The following is a 13,116-nucleotide window of genomic DNA, read 5'->3' as shown; positions in this document are numbered from 1 at the left end:
ATTGTCTGCTTCATTAGTTTCTCGGATATTTACTGAGATCCTACCATATGTTGAGTCATCTTCCAAGGGTTACTTTACAAAGTAAACTGAATAGATTCTTTTTGCAAATGGTATAGTATTGTTAAATGATAACGGGGTCACAGAAAATATAAATGGCGTGGGTGGGTGGAAAGACCATTTGGTGATAAAGATGGGAGAAAATGAATAAAGGAAGAAGAAGCAGGGGTTTTACAATTTTGTCCCCTTTAAAGAATAAGTTCCCAAAGGTCTCTATTTCTTTTGCATTTTTTTTTTTTGTATTTTTTTAAAACAGATAGGCTAGGCTTGAGTTATTAGAACCTCGGAGTATTTGCAAATGGTTAAAGAAATTTCTGTATTGTTTCCTTTACGAGTTAAATGTGGGTTAAAAAAAAAACACGAAATAAATGCATTTCAATAAACACGGTGTCTATGCAAACTGGTTTTCTGTCGGATGGCCTTTAGCATCGGCACTCTTTGGTCATCTCTAATCGGTTTATTCTCAACAGCATAGACTGTATGACATTAGCAAACTATTATTTACTTTGCATCCTTCCATAAACAATGCCCACTGTTGCTGCTGCTTAGCCACAGCAACAGTGAACTAAGGAGGTTTAAGCCCCTGGCAGACACAGCAGGGCGGCCTTGTGGAATCTTCTAGCTTTCTAACCTGAGCAGGCACTAGGACCGCCCAGACACTGTCTGCTGGAGCGCTTCTCACCCTGTCAGAAGGACTGAGCCGGTTTAGCTGTTACACAAGAAGAGAGCAGCTGGCTCCAAGGCTCCCACTGCCTCCCTTTTCCAGAGGAGAAGGTATAGACACGCTATTTATCACCCAGCTTTTGTACAATGTCCGCGTGCCTACAGTGTTCACATAATCGGATGCTCTGCCAGCTGTCCGGCTCTAACGGCTTACTCTGTTATTTTATGTTAATTCCCACAGCGGACGCAAGCCACAGTGCTGTAAAGAAATGGGCTAGCTATTCACCCTGAGGCTGTGATCTGGAAGCGTTTGGAGGTGTAAGTACCTGGTCTCAGATCTCTAAGGCACTGGCTGTGCGGTGTTCCTTGCTTCTTTTCCTCCTCACTGAAGGAGCCAATGTGCGGTGCCATCTGCATGTTTCATTCATGAGGAGCAACAGAGGGTGACAGAAACCACAAGTGATGGGCCTGAAACTCCACTTTGGAGTGTTCCTTTCCTGTAGGCTTCAGGCTTGCTACAGAAGCTGGGTTTACACAGAGTTTGGAGAGGGGAGTGGTTTTGCTCAGGGCTGCGGTTTCTGCTTTCTGTTTTCAAAGCTTTCAGCATTCTTTTCTAATCACTGCTCTGGTAAAGGGTAGGTGTCTCTTCCTGATTCCTTTATGTCTACAGCTCATTGCTCTTAGCAGAAGGGTGGACTTTCAGAACGCTGGTGAGACACTCATGTCCCAGAGTACAGTCAGCATTAACAGAGAAACCCACTTCATCGATCTCTAAGGCACAGTTAGGAGACACCCTTAGACACATATGATAAATTAGCAGCCTGAGATCTCTTCTATGTAACAACATGTGCGCTGAGGAAATTGTTTTCTATTAGAAAACCTAAAGGAACATGGTTTTATGAAGAAAACTGAGATAAAAAAAATTAAAAGCCCATTGAAGAGACCTCCTTAATGTTTTCAGGCATTGGAAACTTTAAGACCTGGTTACATTGTTAGGTGTGTTGAGTTCTCCAGTAATCCATTTATATATGTGTGTGCTGCCAATTGTAATACGTAGATTCATCCAGAAAGGTTTATCATATTAAGTTTGTTAATTATCAGTTCATGGTTGCAAGATATACCTGGGGAAAGAAAATAACCAAGACGCAATGCAAGACATGGTGTTGTGAGTTCACTGAAAGCAATTATTAAGGGATTTATAAAATCCTCTTAGTGGATCAAGATGTCTTGTATTAGCTGGGAGGTGGTGACCTGCCTTTAATCCCAGCACTCAGGAGGCAGAGGCAGGGGGATCTCTGTGAGTTTGAGGCAAGCGGTCTACAGAGTGAGTTCCAGGACAGCCAGCTTTACACAGAGAAACCCTGTGTGATGGCCATTCCTGGTTGTCAACTTGATCACATCTGAAGTGAACTATAATCTAGAAATGGAGGGCACACCTGGGATCCAGATCCTGAAGCTGGAAGATAAGTTTCTGACCTGGACCTTGACATGGAGATCTTGAGCGTAATGGCCATGAATGCTTAGACCCAGGCAAGGTAGTACATGCCTTTAATTCCAGGAGACCGAGGCAAGCAGATTCTGAGTTCAAGGTCAGCTCGGGGAAAAAACAAGTTTTAGATCCAAGCATGGTGGCACACACCTTTAATCTGAGCCACACCTTCTGCTGGAGGCCTACATAAGGACATTGGAAGCAGGAAGATTCACTCTTCTTCGATCACTTGCACTTACTTGCCAGCACATCTGTTGAAACCTACTTCTACAGAAGACCAACTGAAATGACTAGCCTCGTGGGACTGAGCAACTACTAGATTCTTGGATTTCCCATCCACAGCTGCCTGTTGTTGGGTTAGTTAGGCTACAGACTGTAAGTCATTACAATAAATTCCATTAATGTACAGAGACATTCCATATGTTCTGTGACTTTAGAGAACCCTGACACCCTGTCTCAAAACAAACAAACAAACAAAAACAAAACAGAAAAGAAGTTTTGTATTTGAAATGTATTTTATACATTGTATAATGTATATATGTTGTATACTGATAATATATACATACCTACAAACATTTAATTTACAGGTTATACATTGTATAATGTACAATAAATATATCTTACACATTGAAATATAAAACATTAAAATGCCCTAAATGAAAACATGTTCAGTAATGAACCCTTGGATAATGTGCCTATGGTTCTCCTAAAACTGTGATTGACAAGTAGAGAGAGCAGCTGGACTGGTACCTACGTTTCACTGCACTAATTCATACATTTTATGTTTTAAATATTGAGCTGCAATATTTACCTTGTAAATATAACATATTAGTTTAAATGAAGTTAGAAGTAGTTATAATTATAAATTTGCAGTGTCCTTAGGATGCAATAACTATACAAAAAGAAAATATCAATATCCCTACATGATATTTCTTAAACAGAGAAAATCATTTTCATTGTTGACTACTGAAGAAAGAAAAATCAGGTTAGACACAGTAATTGCCTTTCGCTAATTTCAGAATCCAGGGCCAATTTTAATTTTATGTTTTGGTTGTTCACATAACTATGGTATATATGTCTGTAAATGTTGTGTGAAGTTTTGTACTTTTTAAAAAGATTTATTTTATATGTGTGAGTACACTGTCAATGTCTTCAGACACACAAGAAGATCCCATTGCGTCGGATCCCATTACAGATGGTTGTGAGCTACCACGTGGTTTCTGGGAATTTGACTCAAGACCTCTGAAAGAGCAGTCAGTGAGTGCTCTTAGTAACTGAGCCATCTCTGCAGCCCTTAGCTTTCATTTTTATGTGCTTAGCACTTGTACTTTGCTTAGAAACAGTGGAGCCCAGGATTAGCCTCAGAAAACTGAAGTCAAACAGGGTCACCTTCTAATAGGGATCTGGTGATGGGAGGGGGCAGTGTTCATGCCCAACGAGATTGTAGGAAGGGAGGGGCTGTCCTTCTGGATTCCTGCAGAATGAAAATCACAACTCAGACAGGAAGTTTTGAGGAGTGGTTGCCCTCCATAAACCACAACTGGATAAAATTGCATGTAACTTGAGACTTTCCTTTTGAAAGCCAATTAAACTCTTTGCTTATTAAGTGAAACATCAAATGGGAAGCCCGTGAGAGCATACTAGGGCATCACATTCACACTGGCAGAGTTACATGTACTGGGAAGGACAACGCTATTCTTTTTGTTGCAGTCTAACAAAAAGAGAAAGTTGTCAATTACCTAGCTTTGAGAGCTAGGGTATTATCATTTCCAGAACTGCTTATTTCTTATTTTAAAAAAGAAAGTTTGAGTAGTGCCTGGTGGCCTGCCTACACCTATAATTCCAATACTTGGGAGGCCAAGCAGAAGGATTGCAGGAACACATTTAGCCTTGGGAGTTGCACAAGAAAACACTACTTCATAAACTAGATTCAAAGAGAAGAAGATAATGAACATGAAGAAGAAAACTAAAGAAGAGGAAGAGAAGGAGGAACTGTACACACACTAGAAAGCTTTTAAAAAACATGAAATCTAGCCTTTGAATATAAAACCAATGAAAGTCTAAAATGCATACTATGCATTTATTGATAAGCAGGATAATCTAGAATATTGTTTTACTTCTGTCTTCCTGCTTCACATAACTATGTGGACATGGCTGTCACCATCAAATTCTCACTCAGGCTGAGGTCTTAAACTAAACAGAAAGAGGAAATAGAACCTGTCCATCAGCATTCACCTCTCCCTGACTCCGCCTCTGGATAGAATGGACCAGCTGCCCCATGCCTCATGCAGTGGTGACTTCCCCGCCAAGATGCACTGTATCTTCAAACTATGAACTGAGCCATGACCCTCCTTCCTAAGCTGCCTTTGCCAAGTGTTTTGCTATAACAATAAGAAAAACAACTAATATATATTCCCTCCAGTTGTTGGAAAGAGACAACCCTACTTGGGAATCTTCCATACAATACAACCAATCAAAATGCAGAGCTGTGGAGCCAAATGGATAACTGTACAATACAACTCCTGCACCTAAGGCTCAGAGAACATAGAGGAAGAGAGGTAGAAAGACTGTAATGGCAGCAGAATGGGGCACTGTGAATCTGCATCTCTGAGGAATGTCAGTAGCTACAGCCATAGATTCACTGATGATGGCCTAGACATGAACTGAGCAGGAACCATGGATAGGGAGAGCTGGTGAGGCCTCAACCCTACACAAAGACCTGCAGGCAGCTAAGGAATGCTGAGAACCATCAATTGGTTACCTAATACCAAATGGTTATCTCCCCAGACATATACATATATGTAACATTATACAGACTGAGCAAGGTGTATTTATGTATTTAGGAATATAGAAGTGTGTGTGTGTGTGTATGTGTGTGTGTGTGTGTACAATTAATGAAAAATGAAGTCATGGATTTGAAAAAAGAGCAGAGAGGTATACAGGAAGGTTAAGTGCAAGGGAGCAGGGGAAAGGAAAGGGAGAAATTATATAGTTATATTAGAATCTCAAAGATATTAAATAGACTGCATTCACATGGATTCTTCTGGTCTTCTATAAAACCATAAACACTGTGATTGACCAGTGTTAATTATGATGCTAGTTTTCCAGGGAACAGGGTGCTGAAATGAATATACAAAGAGGTTAGACTCATAGCCCATGGGTAAACTATATATACTTGTGCTGGGCTCTGCCTATCAAACACAGTGAGAGATTCAATATGAGTAACCCTGGAACATCGCAAAATACAGAACAGAGTTCAGGTTCAAGTTGAAGCAAGTTCATAGATGAAGAGAGTAGCTCATTGGATTGGTACTGGAGCCGTTTCCATGTGAACTCTTGGGATCAGGTCATCTCCTCACTCTACACTGTAAAATATGGACGTGTACACAAGTAACCACGTTTGCATATGCAACCCGCTGCTTAACTTAATTTTTCACTTTTTTTTTCATACACCACATTATTTCTCCTCCCAACTCATTCTGAATTTCACCGCTTTCTACCCACCCCAAATCATATTACTTTTAGAGTTAGTTTTTAAACAGTAAACTATGGTGTCATGATTGAAACTCTTCCTTCCATGAGCTCTCAGTGACCCAGTTAAGCACAGGAGCAGACAGTTTAGAAATGTCATCTCGTTGAAAAATGAATCGGGATGGAATATGCTAGACACAGACAAAGCTGTTTTATCAAGAAAGTCATGAAATAAAGTTAAAATTCTGAGTTGAAAAAAGACTAGCATAGAAAAGAGGAATGGTGTGTGTGTGTGTGTGTGTGTGTGTGTGCGTGCGTGCACGTGTGTGTGTGCGTGCACATGCCCTTAGAACACAGGATTCTGAAAATGACAGCCATTGATAAATTAATAAATTCTGATTAAAACCTGTACAGAACTATATAAAAGTTCTATGTCCTGTGGGGGTGTAGGGTGTGATAAAGCAAGGTGTTCTGAACAACAATTTAACTAATGGGAGAGGCAGAACAAAAATTTAAATTTAAATTCCTAAGACATTTTCTAACTTCATTTAAGATCTACCTGCAGTCTGGAATGCTGACACTTGTGTGTTCTAGAAATGAAACTTCATCTATTTGGTCTTTTCTCCTTCTCCTTCCTTCTCCTTCTCCTTCTCCTCCTCCTCCTCCTCCCTCCTCCCCCCTCCTCCTTCTCCTCTCCTTCTCCTTCTACTTCTCTTCTCCTCCTCCTCCTTCTCCCTCTTCTTCCTCTTCATCTTCCTCCTTTTAAAATACTACATACTAGAATTGGATTTTATGATAATTATCAACTGCCATTTCTTTAAATATTTGTTATTAAAATACTATTTTTCAAAATAACCATGGGTTTATTTGTATTTTAAATACAAACATGGGAGGTGTGGAAAGGAGAATGTATTCTGGAAGCCTACTATTTTCATATATAAAAAGATCTAAAAAATAGCAGTTATTGATGAATATTATAAAAGTTGAATAAGGGCTGGAGAAATGGCTCGATAGGTTGAAGTTCTTCCTGCTTTTCTAGAGGACTCAAGGTCTGTTCCCAGCATCCACATCAGGTGGCTCACAACTGCCTGTACCAGGGGGTCTGACTCATCTCCTCTTGCCTCTGCAGGCACCTGCCCTCACACTCACATGCACACACACACACGCACACACGCACACACATAAACATTTTTATTATTTAAAATAACAAAGGTGTGTTAAAATGTTGAATAATAAAAACTTGATATTAAAAAAGTGCTAAAAATTTGAATTAAGTAATTTACAGATAATTATAGATAGGCATTCGATAGACAAGTCTTAGTTACGTATCACCTTTCAGTGGCATGCATCTAGTCAGGTCAGTAATTCTTTTTCATATATATTTAAGCACATTTTCAGCTCCGTCTATTTTAAATACCAAAAAAAATTACAATCATGTCATAATAATTATGATTTCTTTCAAAAGGCATAAGTAGAACTTTAGTTTACTTGTAACCATTAAATGTCATAAATAATAACATCAAAATCATAAAATATTCCCAAATTAACTCATATAGATATTTTGCCATGAAGATAAAGGTAGAATATAAAAGAACTTTGCTGTTAGTAGACCCTGAATGCAATCTTGAATATATTTGCTCTTTAGTAGACGAACTTTACAAAACTTAAATTTAATTTTCAAATTACAATTTTGCTACTGAGATGTATAAAAATGTGGGAGATTTTTGTTTCTTAGTCAAGAACTGAATATCAGAATTAATAAGAATTATAAAAAATATACCAATTGAGAAATACAGTTATTTTTGGATGCTTATTGATAAAATATCTGAGACTTCTTGCTGGCTGAAAAGACATGACTTAGCACTAGCATATTGCAAACACTTCATGGTTTGAAGCCTCAGGAAACTCAGGATGAATGGTCAATACAAGTGGCTGTTGGAAACAGTGTGTGCTTAGGCAAGTGAGCCAGGGGTTCAGGACATGGATGGTATTAAGTTCCCACTCTCTTGGTGAAGGACACATGATGATTCTGTGCTTTGGTTGGGCTCTGCATGCTATGAGGGCTCCAGATTACTCAAACTCCTATCGAGGTTAAAAAACATAAAGATACTTCAGACTTGCAAAGATGAACAGAGCTTTGGGGGGTATAGAAAGAGGATAATTAAGAAAGATAGATTGACTTTTACTTTTAATCTGTCCTCAACAATTTGTAAGAGAAATGAGAGTTGGATTTAGGGCACAATGAAAATGCCTGTCTCTTACAGTGGTGGAAACCCAAGGAATACAGAGCTCAGTGGTCTCCTTAGAAATTGAGAACCCTTGAAGAGAATGGTATGTTTAAGACACGGGATCGTGATATGAATTCTGAACATGTTTGGGAAGATCTGACATCAGACAACAATCAATGACTCTTGTCAGTCATTTCTCTAACTTACACATGTCAAGAATAAAAAAGGGATTTTTGAGGACTATCAAATGGCTATTCAAGATGTGTGCATGGCATTTGCCACAATATTTACTGTAAGTGTTACAGCCCCTGGGGGAAAGGTCCCCTCAGTGGAAGTGCTGCCATTCTAAGGGAAATGGTTTCCTCATGGGAAGTGTGAGTGGTACAGCTCTAAAGGGAAAGGTATCCTTGCAGTCGGGAGACAATACCACAAAGTCATACCACACCTCACACAAGAGATTTATTGGGAAAGTCACAAGACGGTGGCAAAACAACTGAGTGGGAGGCGGGTTTTAGAGAAAGGGTCCTTGGGATTTTAAGCTCAGGGATTGGTGGGTTTCCAAAACCCAGAAATGGGCTTGGACCTTTAACCTTACATGTGTATTTAAAAAAAAATCCACTTTTTCTTCTCTCAAGTGTCTCAGCAGCAATTAAACGTTAGGTTGGTGTGCATTTCAGAGAAAGCAAGATAAGGCTTCAAGTTTCCCAAACGTGCTTAAATTTACTGATGGGAACACTTCTGACAGAACGGAGATGATAAAAAGGGAAACCCTGTCATCAATCAAGAAGACCAGTAGATTTCCATACAACATTTTGAAAATATCCTTAGTATTAGTTATCTACCACAGTGTTCCTTCCTTTGTCATTCCTTTTCATTGCTCTCCTGATTAAACCCTGCCTTTTCAACAGTTCTTTAACACTCTATACCACTGTGTTATATATCCCCTCCCTGAAAGTGTCCCTGATAGGCTCTTTACTAATTTTTTTTTCACTTCAATGACCATGGAACACTCATATCTGAATATCTGAACATTTACAGCTAATAACAGCAAATGATACAGGAATATATGTAACATCTCTCTGCCTGCCTGCAGTGTCTGTCTGTCTGGGTTACTTCATTCCCAGTGATTGTTATTGACTTCATCTTTCTTTACAGCTGAAATAGTATTTTATTGTGAAAATGTGTAACGTTTCAATCATCCCTTCATCCGTTGGTGGACATCCAGGCTGTCCCCAGTTTCTGTCCATTGTACATGGAGCAGCAATGGACATGGAGGAGCAGGTATCATCATAGCAGGAAATAGTCCTTTGGGTATATGCCCAAGACTTGTGTAGCTGGGTCATATGCTTGATCTGTTTCTAGATTTCTGAGGACCTTCCACACTGATATCCATATTGACTCCACCAGTTTGCACTATCACCAGCAAAGAATAGGCATTCCTCTTTTCCTACATCGGTGCCAGGATTTGTTGTCATTTTTTAAGTCTTACTTATTCTGACTGGGGTATAAATCTCAAAGGAGTTTTAATTTGAGTTCCTCTGAAACCTAAAACCTATGACTTCTTATTTTCCCCAGAAGCTTATTATTTTATAAGCTTATTATTTTATATTATTATTTATATTTATAAGCTTATATTTTATAAGCTTATTATTTTATAAGCTTCTGGGGAAAATTTATTTTTAAAAGTTTAAAAGGAGTTACATTATTAAAGGACAACAAAGGCTCTCCTAGAGACATACCACAGCTAACAGAATTTTGGACTCATTGACAAATGAGATTCCATAGGCCCCCCAAATATTACAGGCTATTGCCAATTTTCTGTGATTACCCTCTAGGACTTGACAGCAAGTCAAGCATATCCGAGTCATAAACCACAGAGAAATCAAGCTGCTATCCACCTGGAAGCTTCATCACTTTTGAGTAGCTTTCTTGGTGCTGGAAGGTGCTATTCATGCTACCAGAGGAGAAAGGTAAACACCAGTCTCCCTCAGCCATGAGTCTTGCATTACTACAACAATGACGAACCTGACAAGACACGCCCATTGGTACGATAGTAACACAGATGTCAATTGACTGCTTTCTGATTGTAGTTAAGGCCTGTTCTACACATTGAAAGTCATACTTGACAATGATGCCAGTGCCCAAAACCTAAGGCTAGACCAGTCATAAACCCTAGTGGAGAACTTACTACCATTTCTCTGCTAAATAGATAAAGTATTAAACTGAGTCTTCATGACTTATTATACCCATAGAATTAATACAAAAAACAAAAGAAAAACAATATAAATATTTGTGGGTAAGTCAGCTGTTGTTGGAAGCAAGAATTATAACATTATGAGCTGATAAGGCTGTTCATTAAATATACTTGACATAAGCCTAACAGCAAGGTCAGTCCTTGAAACTCACATGGTAGAAGGAGAGAACCAAATCCTGTAAGGGGTTGTTTCTCTGTCCTCCACATATACACCATGGTGTGTGTGTGTGTGATCCCTCACATATGCAAACATATACATGCATGCACATACGTGTGCAGGAACACACAGTATAATCTAAACAGAAAACAATTATAGCATTGGTTGATGAAATTTGATGTTTTCTAATGTAGTATCTCTCAACCTGATCACAATGGGTAGTCTATATAACATATACATAATTGTAAAGTTTCTATTTCTTAGTTGAGTGAATAGATCACAAAACAGTATAACAAGGTTGGGAAAACAGAGAGAGAGAGGAGTTAAAACAGGAGGTTTAGGGGGAGAAGTTTAAATATTTGTCTAAAATGAATCCGAAGGGGAGATATAAGAGAGAAACAGAGAACTCACATTCTAAGGACAAGACCTAGTGTTTTCTTGGAGAAAGACACCTTCAAAAAGATGCTGGGTGTGTATACCCTTAATCAAGGCCATGGGTGGGGGAGGCAAAACCTTTGATACACTAGAAATAGACTGTGCTACAACAGTGAAGTCAGAATACTGGTGTTGCTGTAAAAGCAAGTTGGACATGACTAGTAGAATGTGGTAAGATGGGGAGTGAGGTTGAGTTTACCTATGTAGCCAGTGAGGTTGAGCTTGCCTGTGTAATAACTGCCTAGTTCATGCCATTTGCTGTGGTAGTCTCTAGAGAAATGAATTTACAGGAAACTCTGTGCTTCTCAATGGAGTAATAGAAGAAACAAATAAGCAAAGGGATATTTTGAGTTTTCCTTTATGCAAGGACAGTTTGACAAGCTTGGAAGAGTTTCTGCTTAAAGAAACTCTTAAAAATACAAGTTTCTAGACTGACAGCTCAAATTCCACACAGCATGTTTAGTAGATGCTGTATAGTAAATGGAAAGATGGAAATGAATCTTCAGTGGCCCTTCGATTTGTATCACTATTTCCATACGTTTAGGTGCCTTCGTGTATTTAGTTGCATTTTTGCCTAAAAGATGGTATCTAGGATTACTACTGCATTTCCAAGGGTATCTTGAATGAAAAAAAAGTGAATTCTCCAAAACTGAAATAAAGGTGTGGACATAGACCACACCTAATGACACACACTCGTCCATCACCCATGTCTGGGTATTAAGTGCCCCTCACTAGCAAGCAGAGTCAGTTTCTAGCATGTTCCATTTTGAGTGTACATTCTGTTTTCTCCTTGGATTTTGTTGTTGTTTGTAAAGCTTTGTTTTATAGTTAGAGTTGATATGTTTTTCTCTGAGAATTGTTTGAAAATCTTGTGTTGGTACAAAACACAACATTTTTGGTATTAAAATAATGATCATGAATTAAAACCGTTTAATCACAACAAGAAAATGCCTCTTTATCCTCAGCATGAATCACACAGAGTTCCACCAGGCAGCATAGTCCAAACCGAGCAGTCCTTAACAGCAGGCAGAAAATGGCTACCTTTGATTGCAAGGATCCACGTGTGGCATTGGGGGTATTTCTAAGGCACCATCCCCACCCCCTCCCCCGTCCCCAGTATACTGTTTGGAGGATAAAAGAAGATTCCTTAAGTGACAACTCAAAATTTCCCTACTCATGATTCTGATGCTAAGGCCAAGAATCTGCCAGATATACTGTGGTTACTATGATGTCTTGTGGGCAAGTCCTCATTTTCAAGGTTAAATATAACCCATAGTTGGATTTTAAGGTGAAAGAGGAAAAAAAGGCCAGAAGATGGTATTGGGTTCCCAGAGCTAGAGTCATAGTTGTTTGTGAGCTGGTTGGGCACCAGGCATGGTGGCACACGCCTTTAATCCCAGCACTTGGGAGGCAGAGGCAGGCGAATTTCTGATTTCGAGGCCAGCCTGGTCTACAGAGTGAGTTCCAGGACAGCCAGGGTTATACAGAGAAATCCTGTCTTGAACCGCCCCCCCCAAAGAAAAAACCCAAAGAGTGCAAGTGCTGCGAACAATGAAGCTGGGTTTTCAGCATGTTGTTTTAATTTAAAATGACACACTATTGTGCAGACTTATTGTCTACAATGTGATTCATGTATACAGAATAGAGTGAGAATTCAGGTAATCTATATAGTATGCAGTGAGGAATTTTTGTCTCCTTAACTGGTTACTACTTCTTTTTTGTTAGGAGCATTTGAAACTCTCTCCATACATTTTATAAAATGCACAATGCTTTGTCATAGATCAGTGGTGAGGCCCTTGCCTAGGATTTATGAGAACCTGATTTTAAATTAAAAAGTGAAGTGTCTGTGTGTGTGTGTGTATGAATTCCTGTATATTACATGCTACTTTTCTATAGAATCCTATAACTTAATTGTCCTATACTTATTTTTCTAATCTGGAAAATGTCCCAATTATATAAAGTAAGTACCAGTCAAGTCTATTATTGGAAGAATCCCAGAATGTCTGGCATCATGAATTTTTTAAGTTTGTGTTTTATTCTGTTATTTTAGTCACTGCCTCACCCTTTACTTCTTACATAAACTGTCCAAAATAAGCTTAGCATATAAAACTTCTTCTAGCTCCCAAGACCACTCCAGCAATCATTTTTGAAACATTTACTTATTGAGGATTTGCCATTTTACATAAATCCACACGTAATTGACACTTTTTGTAGATCTGTGGCACTTTCTCTGTCAGTCCAAGAAGGGTTGGGGAGATTTCTCATCTGAGTGTTGAATATGCTGTCAGATAAAGATGACCATTTTTTTATGTTTTGGCCAGAAGGAAATGCTGAAAAAGACATGAATCTTTGTGTCTTTCTT

At 38.9% G+C, this 13,116-nt stretch overlaps 1 protein-coding gene across 1 annotated transcript in view; it reads left to right on the top strand.

Moving 5' to 3' along the window:
• Positions 1-747: 747 nt before the first annotated feature.
• Positions 748-13,116, top strand: part of Rab27b (RAB27B, member RAS oncogene family) — a 150,513-nt gene continuing 138,144 nt past the window's right edge. The window contains exons 1-2 of the mRNA XM_029472236.2: positions 748-831; positions 962-1,038. The gene's annotated coding sequence lies outside the window, so the exon portion shown is untranslated. The remainder of the gene's footprint in view (positions 832-961; positions 1,039-13,116) is intronic.

The sequence above is a fragment of the Mus caroli genome, unplaced genomic scaffold, assembly GCF_978045245.1.
Source record: "Mus caroli unplaced genomic scaffold, Mus_caroli_1 scaffold_19, whole genome shotgun sequence".
Taxonomy (NCBI): Eukaryota; Metazoa; Chordata; class Mammalia; order Rodentia; family Muridae; genus Mus; species Mus caroli.
Note: the sequence above shows the minus strand (reverse complement) of the source record. Positions and strands in the feature narration are given on the sequence as shown.